We start from the raw sequence: 6,382 nt of genomic DNA, 5'->3' as shown, positions 1-6,382 counted from the left end.
TGTATCCAGATTGAGACTTAGAGTCATCTGGATCAGTGTAAAAGTTTGCACTGATGTAACTTTTACAACAAACTCTTTTATCACCTCCATAATCGAGAAACATCTCCTTAGTCCTTACTAAGGATATTCTTGACCAATGTCCAGTGATCTACTCCTAGATCACTATTGTACTCCCTTGCCAAATACAGAGCAAGGTATACAATAGGTCTGGTACATAGCATAGCATACTTTATAGAACCTATGACTGAGGCATAGGGAATGACTTTTCATTCTCTTTCTATTTTCTGCTGTGGTCGGGATTTGAGTCTTACTCAATTTCATACTTTTGCAACACAGGCAAGAACTCTTTCTTTGACTGTTCCATTTTGAACTATTTCAAAATCTTGCCAAGGTATGTACTCATTGAAAATCTTATCAAGCGTCTTGATCTATCTCAATAGATCTTGATGCTCAATATGTAAGCAACTTCACCAAGGTCTTTCTTTGAAAAACTTTTATTCAAGTATCCCTTTATGCTATCCAGAAATTCTATATCATTTCCAATCAGTAATATGTCATCCACATATAATATCAGAAATGCTACAGAGCTCCCACTCACTTTCTTGTAAATACAGGCTGCTCCGAAAGTCTGTATAAAACCAAATGCTTTGATCACACTATCAAAACGTTTATTCCAACTCCGAGAGACTTGCACCAGTCCATAAATGGATCGCTGGAGCTTGCACACTTTGTTAGCTCCCTTTGGATCGACAAAACCTTCTGGTTGCATCATATACAACTCTTCTTCCAGAAATCCATTCAGGAATGCAGTTTTGACATCCATTTACCAAATTTCATAATCATAAAATGCGGCAATTGCTAACATGATTCGGACGGACTTAAGCATCGCTACGGGTGAGAAGGTCTCATCGTAGTCAATTCCTTGAACTTGCCGAAAACCTTTTGCGACAAGTCGAGCTTTGTAGACAGTAACATTACCATCAGCGTCAGTCTTCTTCTTAAAAATCCATTTATTCTCAATTGCTTGCCGATCATCGGGCAAGTCAACCAAAGTCCATACTTTGTTCTCATACATGGATCCCATCTCAGATTTCATGGCTTCTAGCCACTTTGCGGAATCTGGGCTCACCATCGCTTCTTCATAGTTCGTAGGTTCATCATGATCTAGTAGCATGACCTCCAGAACAGGATTACCGTACCACTCTGGTGCGGATCTTACTCTGGTTGATCTACGAAGTTCAGTAGTATCTTGATCTGAAGTTTCATGATCATTATCATTGGCTTCCTCACTAACTGGTGTAGGTGTCACTGAAACAGTTTACTGTGATGAACTACTTTCCAGTAAGGGAGCAGGTACAGTTACCTCGTCAAGTTCTACTTTCCTCCCACTCACTTCTTTCGAGAGAAACTCCTTCTCTAGAAATGATCCATTCTTAGCAACAAATGTTTTGCCTTCGGATCTGTGATAGAAGGTGTACCCAACAGTTTCCTTTGGGTATCCTATGAATACACATTTCTCCGATTTGGGTTCGAGTTTATCAGGTTGAAGCTTTTTCACATAAGCATCGCAGCCCCAAACTTTAAGAAACGACAACTTTGGTTTCTTGCCAAACCATAGTTCATAAGGCGTCGTCTCAACGGATTTTGATGGTGCCCTATTTAACGTGAATGCGGCCGTCTCTAAAGCATATCCCCAAAATGATAGCGGTAAATCTGTAAGAGACATCATAGATCGCACCATATCTAGTAAAGTACGATTACGATGTTCGGACACACCATTACGCTGTGGTGTTCCGGGGAGCGTGAGTTGCGAAACTATTCCACAGTTTTTCAAATGTACACCAAACTCGTAACTCAAATATTCTCCTCCACGATCAGATCGTAGAAACTTTATTTTCTTGTTACGATGATTTTCAACTTCACTCTGAAATTCTTTGAACTTTTCAAATGTTTCAGACTTATGCTTCATTAAGTAGATATATCCATATCTGCTCAAATCATCTGTGAAGGTGAGAAAATAACGATATCCGCCACGAGCCTCAATATTCATCGGACCACATACATCGGTATGTATGATTTCCAACAAATCTGTTGCTCTCTCCATAGTACCGGAGAACGGTGTTTTAGTCATCTTGCCCATGAGGCACGGTTCGCAAGTACCAAGTGATTCATAATCAAGTGGTTCCAAAAGTCCATTAGTATGGAGTTTCTTCATGCGTTTTACACCGATATGACCTAAACGACAGTGCCACAAATAAGTTGCACTTTCGTTATCAACTCTGTATCTTTTGGTTTCAACATTATGAATATGTGTATTACTACTATCGAGATTTAGTAAGAATAGACCACTCTTCAAGGGTGCATGACCATAAAAGATATTACTCATATAAATAGAACAACCATTATTCTCTGATTTAAATGAATAACCGTCTCGCATTAAACAAGATCCAGATATAATGTTCATGCTCAACGCTGGCACCAAATAACAATTATTTAGGTCTAATATTAATCCCGAAGGTAGATGTAGAGGTAGCGTGCCGACCGCGATCACATCGACTTTGGAACCGTTTCCCACGCGCATCGTCACCTCGTCCTTTGCCAGTGCCCGCTTATTCTGTAGTCCCTGTTTCGAGTTGCAAATATTAGCAACAGAACCAGTATCAAATACCCAGGTGCTACTGCGAGCATTGGTAAGGTAGACATCAATAACATGTATATCACATATACCTTTGTTCACCTTGCCATCCTTCTTATCCGCCAAATACTTGGGGCAGTTCCGCTTCCAGTGACCAGTCTGCTTGCAGTAGAAGCACTCAGTTTCAGGCTTAGGTCTAGACTTGGGTTTCTTCTCTTGAGCAGCAACTTGCTTGCCGTTCTTTTTGAAGTTCCCCTTTTTCTTCCCTTTGCCCTTTTTCTTGAAACTAGTGGTCTTGTTAACCATCAACACTTGATGCTCCTTCTTGATTTCTACCTCCGCAGCTTTTAGCATTGCGAAGAGCTCGGGAATAGTCTTGTTCATCCCTTGCATATTATAGTTCATCACGAAGCTCTTGTAGCTTGGTGGCAGTGATTGGAGAATTCTGTCAATGACGCAATCATCTGGAAGATTAACTCCCAATTGAATCAAGTGATTATTATACCCAGACATTTTGAGTATATGCTCACTAACAGAACTATTCTCTTCCATCTTGCAGCTATAGAACTTATTGGAGACTTCATATCTCTCAATCCGGGCATTTGCTTGAAATATTAACTTCAACTCTGGAACATCTCATATGCTCCATGACGTTCAAAACGTCGTTGAAGTCCCGATTCTAAGCCGTAAAGCATGGCACACTGAACTATCGAGTAGTCATCAGCTTTGCTCTGCCAGACGTTCATAACATCTGGCGTTGCTCCAGCAGCAGGCCTGGCACCCAGCGGTGCTTCCAGGACGTAATTCTTCTGTGCAGCAATGAGGATAATCCTCAAGTTACGGACCCAGTCCGTGTAATTGCTACCATCATCTTTCAACTTTGCTTTCTCAAGGAACGCATTAAAATTTAACGGAACAACAGCACGAGCCATCTATCTACAATCAACATAAACAAGCAAGATACTATCAGGGACTAAGTTCATGATAAATTTTAAGTTCAATTAATCATATTATTAAAGAACTCCCACTTAGATAGACATCCCTCTAATCCTCTAAGTGATCACGTGATCCAAATCAACTAAACCATATCCGATCATCACGTAAGATGGAGTAGTTTCATCGGTGAACATCATTATGTTGATCATATCTACTATATGATTCACGCTCGACCTTTCGGTCTCCGTGTTCCGAGGCCATATCTGCATATGCTAGGCTCGTCAAGTTTAACCTGAGTATTCTGCGTGTGCAACTATTTTGCACCCGTTGTATTTGAACGTAGAGCCTATCACACCCGATCATCACGTGGTGTCTCAGCACGAAGAACTTTTGCAACGGTGCATACTCAGGGAGAACACTTCTTGATAATTTAGTGAGAGATCATCTTATAATGCTACCGTCAATCAAAGCAAGATAAGATGCATAAAAAGATAAACATCACATGCAATCAATATAAGTGATATGATATGGCCATCATCATCTTGTGCTTGTGATCTCCATCTCCGAAGCACCGTCATGGTCACCATCGTCACCGGCGCGACACCTTGATCTCCATCGTAGCATCGTTGTCGTCTCGCCAATCTTATGCTTCCACGACTATCACTACCGTTTAGTAATAAAGTAAAGCATTACATCGCGATTGCATTGCATACAATAAAGCGACAACCATATGGCTCCTGCCAGTTGCCGATAACTTGGTTACAAAACATGATCATCTCATACAATAAAATTCAGCATCATGCCTTGACCATATCACATCACAACATGCCCTGCAAAAACAAGTTAGACGTCCTCTACTTTCTTGTTGCATGTTTTACGTGGCTGCTACGGGCTTAAGTAAGAACCAATCTCACCTACGCATCAAAACCACAACGATAGTTTGTCAAATAGACTCCGTTTTAACCTTCGCAAGGACCGGGCGTAGCCATACTTGGTTCAACTAAAGTTGGAGAGGCAGTCGCCCGCAAGCCATCTCTGTGCAAAGCACGTCGAGGGAACCGGTCTCGCGTAAGCGTACGCGTAAGGTTGGTCCGGGTCGTCTCGTCCAACAATACCGCTGAACCAAAATATGACATGCTGGTAGGCAGTATGACTTGTATCGTCCACAACTCACTTGTGTTCTACTCGTGCATATAACATCAACATCATTAACCTAGGCTCGGATGCCACTGTTGGGTTTCGTAGTAATTTCAAAAAATTTCCTACGCGCACACAGGATCATGTGATGCATAGCAACGAGAGGAGAGTGTTGTCTACGTACCCAACGCAGACCGACTGCGGAAGCGATGACACGATGTAGAGGAAGTAGTCGTACGTCTTCACGATCCAACCGATCAAGCACCGAAACTACGGCACCTCCGAGTTCGAGCACACGTTCAGCTCGATGACGATCCCCGGACTCCGATCCAGCAAAGTGTCGGGGAAGAGTTCTGTCAGTACGACGGCGTGGTGATGATCTTGATGAACTACAGCAGCAGGGCTTCGCCTAAACTCCGCTACAGTATTATCGAGGAATATGGTGGCAGGGGGCACCGCACACGGCTAAGGAATCGATCACGTGGATCAACTTGTGTCAACTTGTGTGTTTAGAGGTGCCCCTGCCTCAGTATATAAAGGAGCCAAGGGGGGAGGGTGCGCCGGCCAGGAGGAGGAGGCGCAGGAGGAGTCCTACTCCTACCGGGAGTAGGACTCCCCTCCAATCCTATTCCAACTAGGATTCCCAAGGGGGAAAGAGGGAGAGGGGTGGCCGGCCACCTCTCCTAGTCCTAATAGGACTAGGAGAAGGGAGGAGGCGCGCAGCCCCCTTGGGCTGCCCCTTTCTCCTTTCCACTAAGGCCCATGAAGGCCCATGTGGTTCCCGGGGGGTTCCGGTAACCTCCCGGTAACCCGGTAAAATCCCGATTTCACCCGGAACACTTCCGATGTCCAAACATAGGCTTCCAATATATCAATCTTTATGTCTCGACCATTTCGAGACTCCTCGTCATGTCCGTGATCACATCCGGGACTCCTAACAACCTTCGGTACATCAAAATGCATAAACTCATAATATAACTGTCATCGTAACCTTAAGCGTGCGGACCCTACGGGTTCGAGAACAATGTAGACATGACCGAGACATGTCTCTGGTCAATAACCAATAGCGGGACCTGGATGCCCATATTGGCTCCTACATATTCTACGAAGATCTTTATCGGTCAGACCGCATAACAACATACGTTGTTCCCTTTGTCATCGGTATGTTACTTGCCCGAGATTCGATCGTCGGTATCCAATACCTAGTTCAATCTCGTTACCGGTAAGTCTCTTTACTCGTTCCGTAATACATCATCTCACAACTAACATATTAGTTGTAATGCTTGCAAGGCTTATGTGATGTGTATTACCGAGAGGGCCCAGAGATACCTCTCCGACAATCGGAGTGACAAATCCTAATCTCGAAATACGCCAACCCAACATCGACCATTGGAGACACCTATAGTACTCCTTTATAATCACCCATTTACGTTGTGACGTTTGGTAGTACCCAAAGTGTTCCTCCGGTAAACGGGAGTTGCATAATCTCATAGTCATAGGAACATGTATAAGTCATGAAGAAAGCAATAGCAACATACTAAACGATCAGGTGCTAAGCTAATGGAATGGGTCATGTCAATCAGATCATTCTACTAATGATGTGACCTCGTTAATCAAATAACAACTCATTGTTCATGGTTAGGAAACATAACCATCTTTGATTAACGAGCTAGT

This window comes from Triticum dicoccoides, chromosome 5A (genome assembly GCF_002162155.2).
Source record: "Triticum dicoccoides isolate Atlit2015 ecotype Zavitan chromosome 5A, WEW_v2.0, whole genome shotgun sequence".
Lineage (NCBI taxonomy): Eukaryota > Viridiplantae > Streptophyta > Magnoliopsida > Poales > Poaceae > Triticum > Triticum dicoccoides.
The sequence above is the reverse complement of the archived record's forward strand: the minus strand, read 5'-3'. Positions refer to the sequence as shown.